Here is a 17,200-nt window from a genome sequence, read left to right as displayed (position 1 = left end):
AAACAGAGTAAAAATTCAAAGAGCACATCTGTAGAGCACATCTATATAACTGTAAGTCATATCTGTTTGTGCAAAATTGACACATGAGCAAAGCATTTTGCTTTATTCTTCCAAATTATTCTGAAAACATGTGGCATGCCTTCTTAAGAACTTAAGGGTAGCCACGCTTGATCAGACCATTGATGCAACTCATCAAATCCTGTTTTCAAGCTAGTCAGATGCCACCAGGACATCCAGGAGTAGGGCCAGAGACAACAGCCCTCAGCTGGTGACTCCTCCTAAACATCTGACTACTAGAACCCCAAATGCTTACTTTTTCTTTCATTATCCCAAAAAATCTGAAATTCTTAAGAACATAAGAACATGCCAGCTGGATCAGACCAGAGTCCATCTAGTCCAGCTCTCTGCTACTTGCAGTGGCCCACCAGGTGCCTTTGGGAGCTCACATGCAGGATGTGAAAGCAATGGCCTTCTGTGGCTGTTGCTCCCGAGCACCTGGTCTGCTAAGGCATTTGCAATCTCAGATCAAAGAGGATCAAGATTGGTAGCCATAAATCGACTTCTCCTCCATAAATCTGTCGAAGCCCCTTTTAAAGCTATCCAGGTTAGTGGCCATCACCACCTCCTGTGGCAGCATATTCCAAACACCAATCACACGTTGTCTTCTTCTCTCTGGAAGTTCTTTAAGGAGGCAAAAGAAAAGATTCTCTGTCCTGGACAACTAGATGCATTTGTCTTCAGATTAATTACTATACAATGTATCTGGCATTCATTATTTATTCAAGTGCTCTGTAAGAATCCCTGGTGTAACCAAGAGAGCAGGCTGACTTGATGCAAATAAAATGACACAGCAATCCAGAAAGAATTATAAATAACTACAGCAGGTAGTAGAGATGAACACAAGAAAGAGCGCTGGAAAACAACTTGCCCTTCAAGAGACAGGGTCAGATATAGAATTTAGAATGAAGACAAACGTTAAGCTCCAGGCGCATTTCCGTCACCTGCAGTTTGCAGTCCGGGGCTTACGACAATCAACCTAGAGCTGTAGTTTCCAACCTTTTTTTCACTCACATACTCCTTGGCAACCCATTTCCCTAAAATTGTACCCCCATATTAGCAAACCTATTACGTAAAAATTTTTGTATACCCCAGATGCTCTGCCACATACCCCTGGGGGCAGAGGTAGGATTCAAATAATTTAACAACCGGTTCTGGTGGTGGGATTCAAATAATTTAACAACTGTTGTTTACAAGCACTATTTTAACAACCGGTTCTGCCGAAGTGGTGCAAACCTGCTGAATCCCACCACTGCCTCGGGGGATGCATACCCCAGGGAACCACTGGCCCAGAGAATTAGGACCCACGCAGAATATGTCCATTTTGTTTAAATTCATGGCATAAACTGGTTGGTTTGGAAACTTTTGGGTCCAATTGGAGTGAAACAGAGCATTAGAACACCCAATAAATAAATGAATTCAGTACCATGGTGTATACTGGACCTTACATGGCAGATCCAGGTAGAGTAAGAGAGCAGTGAAAGTGAACCGCTGTGAGAAACAGCTAGACTTGCCCTACCCAGCCTAGGATAGAGGATTAGATGATCTTTTGCTCCTCCTGCTCCTGATGGCCTTATTCCCTGCCCGGAAGAGTATTGATTAGTGATGTTTGCTTGCTGAAAAGACTCGCAGTTCCTGTCTCAGGGCTCCTGACCAGTCACCAAAAGCTTGTGTCACAAACAACACTGTCGAGTTGCGCACACCCTCCCGCCTCCCTTCTGTTGATTTGTAAGCAGGGGCTTTGCGCCTTCCATGCCTGTGTCCTTCTGCCTTGGCGAGGGTATCTGTTCTTGGGGAAAGCACTCACAGCTTTCATCCTCTCACGTGCTCTCCAGGAAACAAGAGTTCACCCGGGTTCTGTCATCCTGGAGAGAAGACATCCACTCTGCAGACACCCACACGGAACATGAGCGGAACAGGAAATAAGCACGGAATTGCAGGAGATGCTGGCAGTTCCAGACTATTTCATCGAGCAGAGAGGGCTGCCTTGCATATGTTCTTGGCTGCCGCTGCAGTCTAGCATAAATGGAAAGATAGATCAGAAATCCACAACTGTGACTCTTGAAAATGAGGAGCTGAGCTCATTATCTTTAACGGACAGAGCCTTAGCTATAGGCAGTTGTTATCGGGGAGGGTTTTTTCCTGCATGGCGCAAAGGAAAGGTCTCAGACTGTTCAGGCACTCATTCATCCAAGAAATTGGTCTTCATCCCCCCCAAAGTGACAAATGATATTCCCCATGCGGAAGAACAGACTTTCCACTGTCAGGAAGAGAAACAGGGTGATGTTTCCCAGAACAGATCTCTTTACAGCAACCCAATTCTGCAGTCTTTCTGTGCCCCCTTCCCTATCACACATGCAGCTTCACAACATCTATGTATGTAGCTGCAGATTTGTTAGCAAACGGTACCGCAGCAGAGCCACTTTTGTGCTTCCAAATCCTCCTTCATCAAGGTCTAACCAGCATAAGATGGAAGCCGTGGAGCTATTTGCTCTCACTTTCCATTCTGGATATCCTGTGTCGTCACTTATTTTGTGATCTGTGCTCCACATCACATACACTGCTATTGCCATTGGCTTTTTAAAAGGCTTGCCTTCCAAAGCCTGCTTATACAACCAGTAGATAGTTGTACAGCTCTTCCTGGAACACATCACATCAGACTCCATAAAAGGTGCAGCAGGTTTGACTGCCTTTTCATGAACAATGAGCATGTGAGGAAGGGACCACTTTGGCATTTCGTGTGAAAGATGGGAGAATTCTTTGTGTTCAGACATTTGCCTGCAATCTGAAGTGATACAGGGTAAGACAAGCTCTGTTCTCTCTACTGATGATATACACTACTGGTGATATTAGGAAAGGATGTGGGGGACCTGCAAGGACTTGTGGGGGTCTCATTTTTCCCTGTAGCCCTCTCCCTCAATAGTTCCTCTTTCCCTTCCCTTGTAACCTCAATAGCCTCTCTCCTTTCCTGCTTCCTTTTATCCTTCCCACTCACTAGTCCACATACTTTTGTCTGCCCCTGTCTTCAGCTTTCTTTCCTTTCTTGTTTCAGGCAGCCTCTCCCAGTCTGTCCAAGTTGCACAATGGCCACCGCTGTTCCACCAGGCCCAGTGGCCCAGTAGCTGCTGCCACTGCTGGGTTGGGCCCAGTGGCTACCACAGCCAGGCCTATCTCCTACTTTTCTTCCCAACTACCGGCCAGCAAACCTTTATCTGCTCCCATGTCTACAGCCCCCCCCCCCCAAGGCAGTGCAGCAGCCTCCCCACAATTGGGACAATTTGTAGAACCCGCGGGACGCGGGACAAATTGTCCAAAGGTGAGACGGTCCTGCCAAAAGCGGGATGGCTGGTCAGCCTATCCATCAGGGAATGTGACAGTGGAGGCTGGGCAGAATCTTTTCTTAGCTGTTTTCGCCTCCCAACTCACTCTTGCTTTCCACCTACCCTTGGCTTTGCCTTACAGAAACCAAAGCTAGAAAGAGTTGGCAATATTGTTATGGTTGCCTGGCAACCCCTAATAGCCACCCAAAGTTCCAATGGCATTTTTTCTCTTAAAGCTGCAGAAACTGTTTATGTTATTTTGGGGAGTTTTAATTCCCTTATTTTTTTTATTTTTATTTTTATAGAATTCAGATTCTTCTTCAACCCTGGGACTTCTTTTAGGTGAATAGAGAAATCCCCTTGATCTATCCCTTGCTCCATCTAGCAGCTCTGTCAATCATATCCTCTGTGGCGCTGTTTGGAAATAAGTACATTGATTGGATTTAGGGATTTGGTCTTTTTATGCTGTAGTACTACTATTCAATTATAGTTGAAGATGCATCCACCACATCTCAGCTGAGTGTTTTGTCCTCCTTACTTGGGCTCCTGCTCTTTTAAGAGTTTCACTGTGAAAAGGTCAACAGGTTTAATTTCTGTTGCACCAAGTTAACAGTTTACCCAACTGCCAGCTGTACAAGAGATGCCGGGTGCTTGTATCCTGCTTTGGGATACCAGCCTCTAAGGATCTGTTGGAATTACCGCTCATCTCCAGACTACAGAGATCAGTTCCCCCGGGGGAAAATGGATGTCTTGGAGGGGGGAGACTTTGGCATTGAAACCCACTGAGGTCCATCCCCAGCCTCCAACTCCAAATCTTCAGGAGTGTCCCAACCTGAATCTGGCAACCCTGCCCCCTGTGGGTGGCCAGAGATAGGGAGGAGACACATGCCACTCCTACCACTCTGCTCAGGAAACATCTTTCTCCCCAGTTCCCATGGAGCAGGGGTCTGCAACCTGTGGCTCTCCTGATGTTCATGGACTACAATTCCCATCAGCCCCTGCCAGCACGGCCAATTGGCCATGCTGGCAGGGGCTGATGGGAATTGTAGTCCATGAACATCTGGAGAGCCACAGGGGCTGATGGGAATTGTGGTCCATGAACATCTGGAGAACAGCTGCAGACCCCTGCCATGGAGGATACAAGTTATAGATGGTCTCACATCTCCTTGTTTTCTTCAGTCCTTTTGAGGTTTGGAGGACCCATGGGGACACTGGAATCCAAGAAGGGAGGCTGCACCTTGAGTGAGAAATCCGCAGAAATGCAGACCCTTCCTTGTGCAGCAGATGTATGTTCTGGCTGTTGTGGGTTTTCTGAGCTGTGTGACCTTTAACAATACATAGATGTATGTCCCATTCATGCAAGGGTACATTTGGATCCAGCCCTTTGAGATTGTTTGTTCTTTCCAATTGGTTACATTCGTTTTGGCAGTTCTGAAGATTTTTATGCTAAAGATTTGCAGCGAATAAATTTTTGTTTGGGGTTTATTTTGCAAGCATCTCCTGAGTGTCTATATGAGACACAGAAACAAACATATATTAGTAGTTTGCAAGGATAGTCCACAGGAGAATGCCTTGGGGAATATCTATATTACAATCTTATATTGCTTGTATACTAGTTTAACTAACATTTGGCTTTTCTCCAAAATCTGGGAGTTTGTTGAAACTGCTGAGAATTTTCTGTAAGAAATCAATGCTCCTTCCCCAAGTTACAGTTCCCTAGATATGGTACCTTTGGGAAAGAGGATTATATTAACTTAGTATGGTGCTCTTTGAATCCGTGCTCTCAGAGGAATGGCTGTATTTACTGTAGGCACTTGTATTCTTCCTCCAGAGCTGCCATTTCCCCTGGAGGAACTGGTCTCAGTATTGCAGAAATTAATTTTAATTCCAGAAACAGTCCAGACCTCACCTGGACATCAGCAACCCTAGGCAGAAATCCCTTCTGCAGACCTGCAAGTAAAACCAGATTTAGTTCCTTAGCTTCTAACCTCGATACCCACCAGTATCTCCCACACTTCAGAAAACACAGTGAGAAAATTACACTCCAGATGTATCACTTCCTACTTCAGTAAAAATCAGTTAAAAGAGCTTTTGGCTGGCTTCTTTAAACAGCAATTTAGAAAATATTTGGCCGTGGCTTCAAATAGCTCGATATCTGAGCAGATCTTCACCACTGTCTTTTTTTCCAGTGTTAAAAATAAGAGCTCCAGTTCTCTTTCGACAGTGCTTTATAACAAAGATTTGAATTTCAAAGCTTCTTTAACAAACCTGCCTTCCCCCCACTCCCACTGTTTACTGCAAGAGATCTCTAAAGGAAGAAGCTTATGCTTTTTCATCCCCCGTGTTGCTGACAGAAGTGCCATCTTTGTAGATTCAATGCTTCTGAGGCCTTCAGAAGCACCTTGCTGACATCCCTATCAGGCCTGATATGAAACTTAGTTAAGGACTGTCAACGTAAACACTCAGCCAGAGTTTAAAAGCACTAAAGGGAAGGCAATTGTGGTTCTTAAACAAGATATGAAGTGCTCTCATAAAGACATAGAAAAGGAATCGTGCCTAAGATTGCAACCATAATAGGGACTAGTTTCAGAGGGCATCCATGTTGATCTGGAGTACAACAACTAGATTTGATTCCTTAGAGATCAAAAAGGTTTTACAGGGTATGAGCTTTCGAGAATCAAATTTTGTGTCTGATGAAGGGGGTTTTCACTTTCAAAAGCTTATATGCAAAAAGTTGTGTTGGGTCTAGCATAATGGGCTTTGCCTTCAGTGAAATAAAACCAAAGAGTTCCCATTTTATTGATGGGTATCTGAGTCTGAAAGTGACATTCCAGTACATGGACTTAGCCAGTAATGACACTTAAACCCTAATCTGGGTGTGGCTTGTTGTGACATGAGGCAACAGTCTATATTAATATGTATATTATAGAGTTTGATGGATGGCTTGGATCCTGCCTAGATTTCCACAAGGGAAGGGGGAAAGTGATTTTTTTTTCTCATTTCTCCTTCTGGTGGCACCCAAACATGACCCTGAAATGTTGCTCTTGGGGAGATGGGCACTCCCCCCACCAAGAATAGTTTAAGAAGGGAATCAGAGGTCTCCCACAAGAAAAATCCTTCTCCTCCATGCACCTGTGGAAATCTAGATGGGATCCAACCTCTGTGTGGACTGCAAATATGATACATGCACTTGTGTGTTGAGGCATAGAGGATAAAGGGCAGACTGAGATCTGATGAGATCAGGCTATTCAAGGCTATATTGGTCACGGCACTTTTCAATACCCCATGATATATCTGGCCCCGCCAAGGGTTTTTGTAGTGAATTTAAGTGATTATGTGAATGATTTTCTAACAAAATTACCTTTATTGCTATCTATGTTGACTTTAAGGCAACAAGCTTACACAACAACCCTTTTCAGATGTTAACAGTCCACGTATACCACAAGGGTAGCAAATTGGTAGATGTATGGCTACCAATCTTGAGCCTCCTTGATCTGAGATTGCAAATGCCTTAGTAGACCAGGTGCTCGGGAGCAGCAGCAGCAGCAGAAAGCCATTGCTTTCACATCCTGCATGTGAGCTCCCAAAGGCACCTGGTGGGCCACTGCGAGTAGCAGAGTGCTGGACTAGAAGGACTCTGGTCTGATCCAGCAGGGTCTTTCTTATGTTCTTATGTTCTTAACTACAGTTCGATAATCCCAACGCACACTTTTACTGTATTGACCGAAAGGGCAATGAATGGCTTTTCACTTATAGCTCACGAGAACCAAAATTCTGGAAAATGAGGTCTTGAAGTAATGAGCACAGAGGCTATATACACATGGGAAATCCCCACATTGTCTCTTTCAGACAATGTGGCAATGGTGTGTATCAGAAGTAGACATAGTCGTAATGTCTGAGAAGGGATAATTTCTCCAGCAGTTTTGCTGCAAATACGACTGTATAGATCTCTAACTTTATGAAATTCTGTGATAGACTGCTATTCCTTGGGTTCCCAGTTCTGTGTGCACATCTTGTTTTTATAGATGGCATGTTTATGATTACCAAATCTAGGCTGGGAAATTCCTGGAGATTTGGGGGGGGGGGGGACACCTGGAGAAGGTAGCATTTGGGGGGGGGAAGGGACCTCAGCAGGGTTTAATACCATATAGTCCACCCAAGGAAATGTCCCTTTTCACTGTACTATATTGTCTGGAGATCCGTTGTAATTTCCAGGAATCTCCAGGTCCCATCGGGAGATTGGCAACCTTATGTATGTTCCATATTGTCATACATTGCATATGGTGTCTGTGCCACTGTTTATTGGATATTTAAATGCATTCATACTCATAGTGCATTCATTTAGTAGCGTTGCATCCTTTTCATATTTTATGGACTATCAGACTACCTTGATCAATACTGGTATCGCTGATCTTCCCGTAGTTTTTCCTCAGTCAGTTTTTTACAGTCCTCTTGCAGCCTCAGTGACTGCGTTTGGAAAAAGAAAACAAAGTCTTTTTTAAAACCACCCTGGAAGAAAACAAAAGGTATAGTCTGAGCCTTGGCTGTTTAGAACTGATGCCTAAAATGGTACTTTAATAGGAACAGAAGAGCTGCAGGCTGCTACTCATCTGTTACAGTTTATTCTGTTTTGTTCTGTCTGTCATTTTTATCCATAGAGGCTTCTAAGTGTCTCCAGAGGTTTAGTCTCCAACGGGAGGGAGGTCTGACCCTTCTAACATCCCCAACTCTGCAGACTTTCAATCAAGGGCTTCTGCTTTTCTTCATCCTTGTAGTGTCTCCTGTTCTGCTTCTTCACTCTTTTTGTGCTGATAAGACAGTCACGTTTCTTTTGACTGGCTTCAGGGGCAGGGGTTTTAAAAGAAGAAAATCTGGGAGTTTTCCTGTGAGATGAAAAATTTGCACACAACGACAGTTTTTTTCCTGTGGATACTTATTGTAGATATTTTGTCTAGCTCTCCACTGAATCTTCCAGGTTTTTTTAACCAAAGCTGACACATAGGAATAAATGCATTGTTAAATTTACATTTAATAAGTTTTTCTGGATAAGTTATTGGATCCAAGTTAGCTCAAGGGAGGGAAAGGCAAAACAAAGTGCAAGAGAAGCTATTAAAGAATTATTTACTGCTTTATCAAGGACACATACATTAAAATGTTCCTCAGTAGCTCATCTCTAATGAAGGCTGGTTGGGAGATCATAGGGTTAAAGCCTTTTTCAACAGTAGCACCAATACTATTGAATTCACTTCACAGAGAAACTCTTGTTCCATCCATGATGGCAGGTAGATACCAGGTCAAAGCAAGAGGGGGCTCCCAGCTAGATTTCTTCTTCCTGCTGCAGCTCAAAATAGAGTACCTGCGAGATGATGAATCCATAGGAATAGCCTAGGAAGATAATTGGAAGTCTCATAGATTTCGGAGGTGATGGTGGTGGTTATTAATTTATTTAAAACATTCATTAGCTACCTTTCTTCTGTACGGAGCTCAAAGCAGCTTACAACATAGATAAAATACATAAAGTATATTGTAAACATTAAAAACTTAAAATCACAATTCAGAACTGTTAGTAAACTTAACCAAATACGGTCTGAAATGAAACCTTCAATTGCTAATGATCAAAAGTGGGGGGGGGGGCAGGCCCACTTTCCTGGGGAGGTTGTTCCATAGGCGTGGGGTTTCCACTGAAAAGGCTCCGTCTGGTTTACTCCCCATCCCAAACAAGCTTCTTTGATTGATGTGACATCAGGAGGGCTTTTCCCTGTGATCTTAACTTCCAGGCAGTATGGGAGAAGTATGGGAGAAGACAGTCCTTCAGATGCTACAGTGCCAAGTCATTAAGGGCTTTAGTTAGCAAAATTAGCAAATATTATCCTCCATACACAGTGGAAATCTTGATGGGATCCAATCTGTGTGCGGACTGTAAAGACAGTGATATGTGCACCAGTGGGGATTGAAGCATACCTCATTTCTTCAAATTAGGTTACGAGTTTGACCTAAATGCATAGGATCCAAATACATGAGTGACTTAAGGTTACTTCTCAAAGCCATTCAGTCCCACCCCCATCCACCATTTTGAAATGGAAGAGACCTTTACTTTGGTTTGACAAAGCTTGGGATGGGAAGCTATCTGTCATTCAGAGGTCACAAGCAGAAACAGAATATGTCAATCCTGTGTGTGTGTAAAGTGCCATCAAGTTGCAGCCCACCTGTGGCAACCCCAGCAAGGTCTCACTTTCAAGGCAAGTGAGAGGCAGAGGTGGCCTTTGCCCTTGATAGTCCCTTGATGGTTTTCCTTCCAAATACTGACCTTGCTTACCTTCCAAAATCTGGTGAAAGCAGGCTGTACAGGCCTTTCCTCCCATTCCAACTAAACTGCAGTTTAAAGGTGGAAAAGATTAAAAAGTTCAGAGATTGAGGGGAGACTCACAGTTGCCTAAAGTCTGTTGGTTCAATGATTTGAAAAGAACTTGTTCGTACCAGACTCTGTTTTGCTACCCGATTCCCCTTTTACTATTTTTCTAGCGTACAAGGTCATACACGGATTTCTTGCTCATCCAGATGGCTTAAACGACAGGTCTTGTGGATGTTAATCTCACTGACTGTACATGAAAAAAAAAAAAGAAATGGTAGCCATGGCTGTTTTCAGACACATCCCTTTTCTTTGTGCATATCTGTTTTGCAGTGATGAGATGCTAATGGCATGCAAAGGTCTCTTCTCCTCTGTTGATGAATTAAGCATAGTTATGTCACAACAAGGGATTGCCTGTGATTGACAGCCAAAGGACTTAGAAACAACCAAAAATAGTTAAGAGTTGGGCAATTAGAACTTAGAAACAGCATCTCAGATGAATGGCAGATAATTTGAAATGATTAAAGGCAGATTAGGCAAGCACAACAAGAGAATAATGAGATGCGTGGGGAGAATGCGCCCAGAATGCATGAATTGCTTTGCCGTAGAAAAAGTTCATCATGATCATCAGGAGATGAATGGTAGCGTTCAATATTTGGTTGTCACATGCTGGGTACAACACTGTAAACAAAACACATCCAGCATGGATCTCTTTGGAAAGGCCGCAGAATATCACGGATATCATTTTCCCATTAGAGTGGCAATTATTTCCAAAATCTGCACCCTTCTTCAAACACGGCCAAAAGCTGTAACTACTATTTATCAAATGTAATTGATTTTCTTCAGCTTGGTTCCAAAGTTCCACTGCCATAGCTACCTTTATACTAGCAGAACAGCAGTTCCACCAGCGGAGAAGGGATGGCAAGTTGCTGGTTTGCTCTTCCCACTGCAAGCTCCCATTTTGTTCCTATATAACAGCCATGGCGAACCTTTTCAAGACCGAGTGCCCAAATTGCAACCCAAAACCCACTTATTTATCGCAAAGTGCCAACACGGTAATTTAATGTGAATACTGAGGTTTTCGTTTAGAAAAAATGGTTCGCTCCAAGGCGTGCGTTACTCAGGAGTAAGCTTGGTGGTGGTCGATGGCTTTGCTTTGAAGCAACCGTGCAACTCTTCCAACGGGTGAATCACAACCCTAGGAGGGTTTACTCAGAAGCAAGCCCCATTGCGAGCAACCGAGCTTACTCCCAGGTAAAGGATCGCGCTTTAGTTTTCGCATGAAAATCAGTGGGGTTTAACAGCGCTTAACAGGGTTATCTACACTGCTTCCCCAAAATTAGGTCTTAGGTTTAATGGTAATAATCGAGCCCAGCGGCTCAGGCCAGCCTAGATGTGGGTGGGGGGGGGCACTCTGATTGCATGTGCCATAGGTTCGCCATCACTGCTATATAATTAGTGAGATCCTTTTAAGAGGACAATTTATTTATTGACATCATTTCTAGCCCACCTTTCTGTTCTCCCATTCTACGAGTTTTGTTCTGCTGCCAGTTCTTTGAAATCAACTCAAGTTTGCATATCTTATCTCGTGGTATTTATTATCTCCATATAGCAGATGTAGCTGTGTGAGGTCCAATCTCTGAAGGCTATCTCGCAAGTTCACAGCTGCACTATAAGCACTGTAGTGGGGAAAGTGATAAGTCTGGATTCCACTACAATTTCTTGTGTATGTGAATGTATACTTACCTCGTTCATTCAATGCTTGTATCATGTTGCAATGGCTATCAGTTGTTGTCACTACTGATCCTGGCAATGGTGGTCTTACTCAGTCAATCAACAGGGTACATGCCTGTCAATTCTAAAAGAAAAAAAAATAGCTATCTGGTGAAGTGTGTGTTTGTTCCCATCTTCCTCACTGTATCAAATCAAGACCTGTCCAGCCCAGTGTCCCAGAAGCCAACCAGGTGCTTCTGGAGTCTCTCATAAACAAGACATTTAGCTGATTTAAAAAATGAGTGGATTCACTTGATCCTGGAATCCTGATATTGACAATAACCCACTAAAGTCTGACACAGTCATTAGACTGTGTTACCATACACACAGCCAGAGGTGGGATTCAGCCGGTTCACACCGGTTCTCCCGAACCAGTAGCTGAATCTGGCTGAATCCCACCATGGCACCACCCCAGGGTGGCTGCAGATCGGGCTGCTGGCCCAGAGGTGCACAGCCCTATTGGCAGCCGCCCGGAGGTGGTGCCGTGGTGCCCGGCTTTCGGGAGAGGGAAAACATCTTTGTTTTGCCATTCCTACACATAAAGTCTGCTGGGTGACCTTGGGCTAGTCATAGTTCTCTCCAAACTCCCTCAGCCCCACCTTCTTCTCAATGTGTCTGTTGTGGGGAAGGGAAGGAGTTTTGTAAGCTGTTTTGAGACTTTTTATGGTTGAGAAAAGCAGGGTATAAATCCAAACTACTACTACTACTGCTACTCTTTTTTTGTGCTTCTTTGAATGTGCATGATGCAAATAGAGATCCGTTAACAGAAAGAGTTGCAACCAGACCCTCGTAGCAGATGGAAAGGATAACAACTTCTTCCTGACTTCTTCCTCCTGGACTTCCTATTGAATGGACTTTGCCATTCTGAACAGTCCTAAATTATTAAGTGGTTGTATTGTCGAAGGCTTTCACGGCCGGAATCACTTTCTATGCTGTGTGGAGCCTGAAGTGAGGAGTCGAAGCTTAGCAGTATTCTCCTGACGTTTTGCCTGCATCTGTGGCTGGCATCTAGATGCCAGCCACAGATGCAGGCAAAACGTCAGGAGAGAATGCTAGAACACGGCCATACAGCCTGGAAACCACATAGCACCCAAATATTAAATGGTTGTTTATTAAACAGGCCATGTTCAATTTGCCTTGGATGGTTGAAGGCAATTTGTTGGTGCAGTTGACATCCAACCATCAGCAGAGATCAGAGTTGGAAGGGAAAGCAACTTGCAATGGGGCTGTAGCAGTGGGCTGCTGGAGCATTTGCGCCAGTCATAATTTTGTTAGTCCCCGTAGAATACCTTTTTGCTGCTGTGAGTCTGCTCGAGACTTTTGCTGTGTTGCCTTTCTGAAGCAGAAAGACACTTTGATTGCTGGTTTACTTAGAGCAGATAACGAGCTTCAGCCTACAACAAGCCAAGGCAAAGCTGCAAATTACCACATTGTATTTATTTACACTAGAGGACAGCGTGTCTTCTTGAAGGCCTTTTCCATGGAACAAATAGGTTGTTTTCCAACAACTGACACCCTGTGCAAGCAGAAGATGCAATGTCTGGGCAGACTGCAGCCCCCGGACAGTGTACTTTTTAAACAGAGTTATAGTTTGTGGGGGCTCCTGTCCCTCAGGAGCAGCATTGGGGAGGGGTGTGTGAAAATGTCAACTTCTGCAGACAGAAAGCCTTCCATCCAGGGAAATGTCCTGCTAGATCCAAGCCACAGTTTCTTGCATATTTCTATGGCTTAGGTGTACTAACCTCAGGATGGGGTCTGGATTCTCCTGAAATTACTAGTGATCTGCCAACTGCAGAGATCGCTTTCCCTGGAAGGAACAGAAGAGTCAGAGCATGGTTTGTATGGTATCACATCCCCCTGAGTTCCCTTCCTAAGCACCACCTCCCAATCTCCAGGAATTTCCCTAGCCGCTGTTGGCAACTCTACCACATCTACTGTTTCTTAGCTGTTCAAATCATTCGCCTTTCCATAAGAACATAAGAAAGAGCCTGCTGGATCAGACCAGAGTCCATCTAGTCCAGCACTCTGCTACTCGCAGTGGCCCACCAGGTGCCTTTGGGAGCTCACATGCAGGATGTGAAAGCAATGGCCTTCTGCTGCTGTTGCTCCCGAGCACCTGGTCTACTAAGGCATTTGCAATCTCAGATCAAGGAGGATCAAGATTGGTAGCCATAAATCGACTTCTCCTCCATAAATCTGTCCAAGCCCTTTTTAAAGCTATCCAGGTTAGTGGCCATCACCACCTCCTGTGGCAGCATATCCCAAACACCAATCACAGGCTGCATGAAAAAACGTTTCCTTTTATTTGTCCTAATTCTTCCCCCCAGCATTTTCAATGTATGTCCCCTGGTTCTAGTATTATGAGAAAGAGAGGGTCAGACTCTGGAAGCAGCAGGGAGGAGTAGCAGTGGAGAAGAGGGCTGGGACAGAAAAGGCTGAGTGGGGGCTGCTGAGGCTGCTGATAGGTGGGGCTGCTGAGGCTGCTGACAGGTGGGGCTGCTGACAGGTGGGGCTTCAATATAGCTGTGTTGTTCCATGCCTTTCTCTTCCTTTTGCCATTACCATCCCGACTAAACATCTGTTGGAAAACCTGTATTTCAAAGACAGAACAAACAGTGCAATGTAAACAAATATAAATAAAATTAACATAATTTGCAGAATGTACACACACCGTAGCATTTCAGGTTCCTTGACATATTTCATCACAGCATGCGTGCTGTCCAGGTGAACAGTTTGGATGGCAATTTCCCTGGTTTGCCAAATAACCAACGGCGGCGCCTCCCCAATAAGTTGATCCTGCTGCTTTTAGATTGCAAGGCTTCTTCCCACAAACATACTCTTATTACGGTTAATTGTTACTGGCATATGCTGTATAGTATGGAATGAAAGTCATTAAAAAACATAACAAAAATGCAGCCGCTGTGGATTACTGTTGACATGCCAATTGCTACTGGTGGTAGAATGAATGCATTTGCATTTGCAGTTCAATTGACAGGTATGTTCAGATGTACCTCATGTGAGTTTTCTTGGTTTTCCAAAACAGTTTAAGCCTTCCACAGATGCCCTGTGTAGGAATCTCTACTAAATAGAGGTCAGATTTCAATGCACATTTTATAATTCTGCCAAATAATGCAGCATGTTAGAGTAGAACTAAATTTCATCTGTACAGCATAGCTTATTGCTTGCAAAGATGCAGGTGCCAGTTTTATTTAAAAATGGGTAGCAGTGAGAGGGCTGTTAACTGGATGGCCCAGCTAGCCCCATCTCATCAGGCCTCAGAAGCCAAATGGGCAGCCTTGGTTAGTACTTGGATGAAAGACCACTGAGGAATTCCAGGGTCGCTATGCAGTGGAAGGCGACTTGATGGCACTTTACACATACAGAAGTGAGAGGTCAAGTGAGCCCTAGAAAGCTAGTGGAGGAAGAGGAAATGTCTTTAGGTTGGATTCAAAGGTGCCATTATGCTGGAGTAATGGCATTTCCATTGGAGAAGGTGTATTTTGCTGGTTCCTCCCTTCCATTGCAGATCCCAGTGTTGCCTTTCTTGTGGTCACAAATAGTCCTTTGATGCCCAAGACAGGAATTTCAGGGTGCTGAATGGGCTGTCAGGAATAGAGTGCTAGGGAAGTCCTACTCTGACATTTTCATTCTCTAGCGATACTTTGACTCCAGCCCTTTGTTCTCACAACCCATTGGGTTGACATGTACAGTCCTAAAAATGGCAAAACATTAAAATAATCCTCAAATATTCGGCTTTTGTTTGCATTTTGGGTTCCTGAGCCATTGAAATTGTCAGTGTTTTCGCTGTGTTTTGAACGTTGCTTTATCAGGATTTCCCAGCCCTTCTCTCCATTGAAAGCTGTTTTGTCTAGGCTGAATGGCCAAACTCCTAGGAGATCAGGCTAGCTTTACATTTAGTAAAGACCAAACCATCCCAAACTGATTATATGACTAAGGATGTTTGGGAGCATGTTCTTTGTAGCAAATGAAAGGAAGCTGTTTTCCAGAATTTTAAGGGCCCATCTCTTGTTAATTGTAAGGCCTGTTTGAATGTAGTCTTTTTATGTTTGGCCCAAGTTGGTCTTGCTTATTCAGATGTCAAGATAGTTTTGATCACACCCTTCATGTTCTCAGCTGTCAGGTACTTCCTAAAAGATGCAGGTCGAAATGCTTTCTGCTCGTATTCCTTTCTTGGCAGATTGATTTTCATGGAAGCTTTTTACACATTTCTTAATCAGGCAATATCGTCAGTCTCTACATAAAAGGATGAGATTTTGAAAAATAGCTGTAGCAACTAAGCATCTTTGCTAATTTCATTGGCCGCATTTATTGTCATGTCTCTCAAGCGTCTCTCAGAATGCAAAAATTCCCCTTTTCATCAACTGTTAAATTATTCAGTTTAAATTATTCAATTATTTAATGTAGTCTTAAGAAGTGTAACACTCGTCTTAGTCCATTACAGTCAATAGACTTAGTAACGGTGCTCAGGATTGCAATATCAGAGTATTATAGGGCTAAAACAAAAAGTCAGAGTATATATTTTAAAGATGACCCAAAACATTTAAAATTTGAATGCTTATTGTTGGCCGGCACTTGGTTATTTGTTTTTCTGTTTGCTTTTTGTGCTGGTTGCAAGTACCAAGTACCATAAGCTACCTTTCAACTGCATCTGAATTCCAAGCAAGTGTCAATTACCATCTATGTGTCAGCCAACAAACACTTCCAAACACTAAATATCACTGTATGGCAATTATGAACAATTTTCTGATAACTTCCAAATGCTGAAATCAAAGCTCAGTTGGTCATTGATATTTAACTAATCATTAATCAGAGAACATTTTCAGAATAGTGACTGTCAGTGCTTACTCTTTGGCACAGCAATGGTTATTTCTTTCTATACCTAGCAGGAAGAAGCTGGGGGAACAGAGTGTCCTTCAAAACCCTTCTCCACCGGTATAATTTTTAAGCTTTCTATGCTGGTACAGGTGACAGGCCACCTGGGTCCATAAATATCCCTTTGAATTACGTCCATGAATCATTTCTCAGAGTCCATCCAACTCCCTGGCTGGTTGCGCGTTTGCGTGATTTTTATATCAGTGAAATGAAGAGCAGCAGAACTGATGAATTAAATTTGCTACGGTGGAGTAAAATATGGATTAGTGCCGTCTTCTCCCACTTGTACCCTGGTTGCCCTATGATGTTCTTTAAAACTACATTGTGCAACAGAGAGAGAGAGAGAAGCTGCAACAGAGAGAGAGAGAGAAGCACACACGGAGAAAAATAAGAGGGTGTCATCTGAGTGAATATTTCTATCATACTTGTAATCCACCTTGAGTTCAGTGAGAAACGCAGATTTAAACAAACAAACAAACAAATAAACAAACAAACAAACAAATAAAATGTTCAGAAGTCAGTGCCAATTTAAGGTGACTCAAGTTTTATAACCATTGTAGGGCACTAAAACCTGGAGTTCTTCTAACCCAGGCTTTACTTGTCCATTCAGAAAACTTATATATTGTATATCCGCACTTGATATTTAATAGAAGTCTTGCCTGAGGCTGGGGGTGACTAAAGCCCATGGAATTTAGGGCCACTAGTCCAGCTCCCCCTGCAGTGTTATTAGAACTTTTAACAATAAATATTATTCTTTCTGCCTTTTAGGTGTCTGGAATTGCTTTAGAGTCTCCTGTGTGTATTAAGG

General features: G+C 43.5%; 1 protein-coding gene across 2 annotated transcripts in view; it reads left to right on the top strand.

Moving 5' to 3' along the window:
• Window positions 1–17,200, top strand: part of KCNB1 (potassium voltage-gated channel subfamily B member 1) — a 229,882-nt gene that overhangs the window by 64,709 nt on the left and 147,973 nt on the right. The gene's annotated exons all lie outside the window — the stretch shown is intronic.

The sequence above is a fragment of the Sphaerodactylus townsendi genome, linkage group LG05 (assembly GCF_021028975.2).
Source record: "Sphaerodactylus townsendi isolate TG3544 linkage group LG05, MPM_Stown_v2.3, whole genome shotgun sequence".
NCBI classification, from domain to species: domain Eukaryota; kingdom Metazoa; phylum Chordata; class Lepidosauria; order Squamata; family Sphaerodactylidae; genus Sphaerodactylus; species Sphaerodactylus townsendi.
The sequence above is the reverse complement of the archived record's forward strand: the minus strand, read 5'-3'. Positions and strand labels throughout refer to the sequence as shown.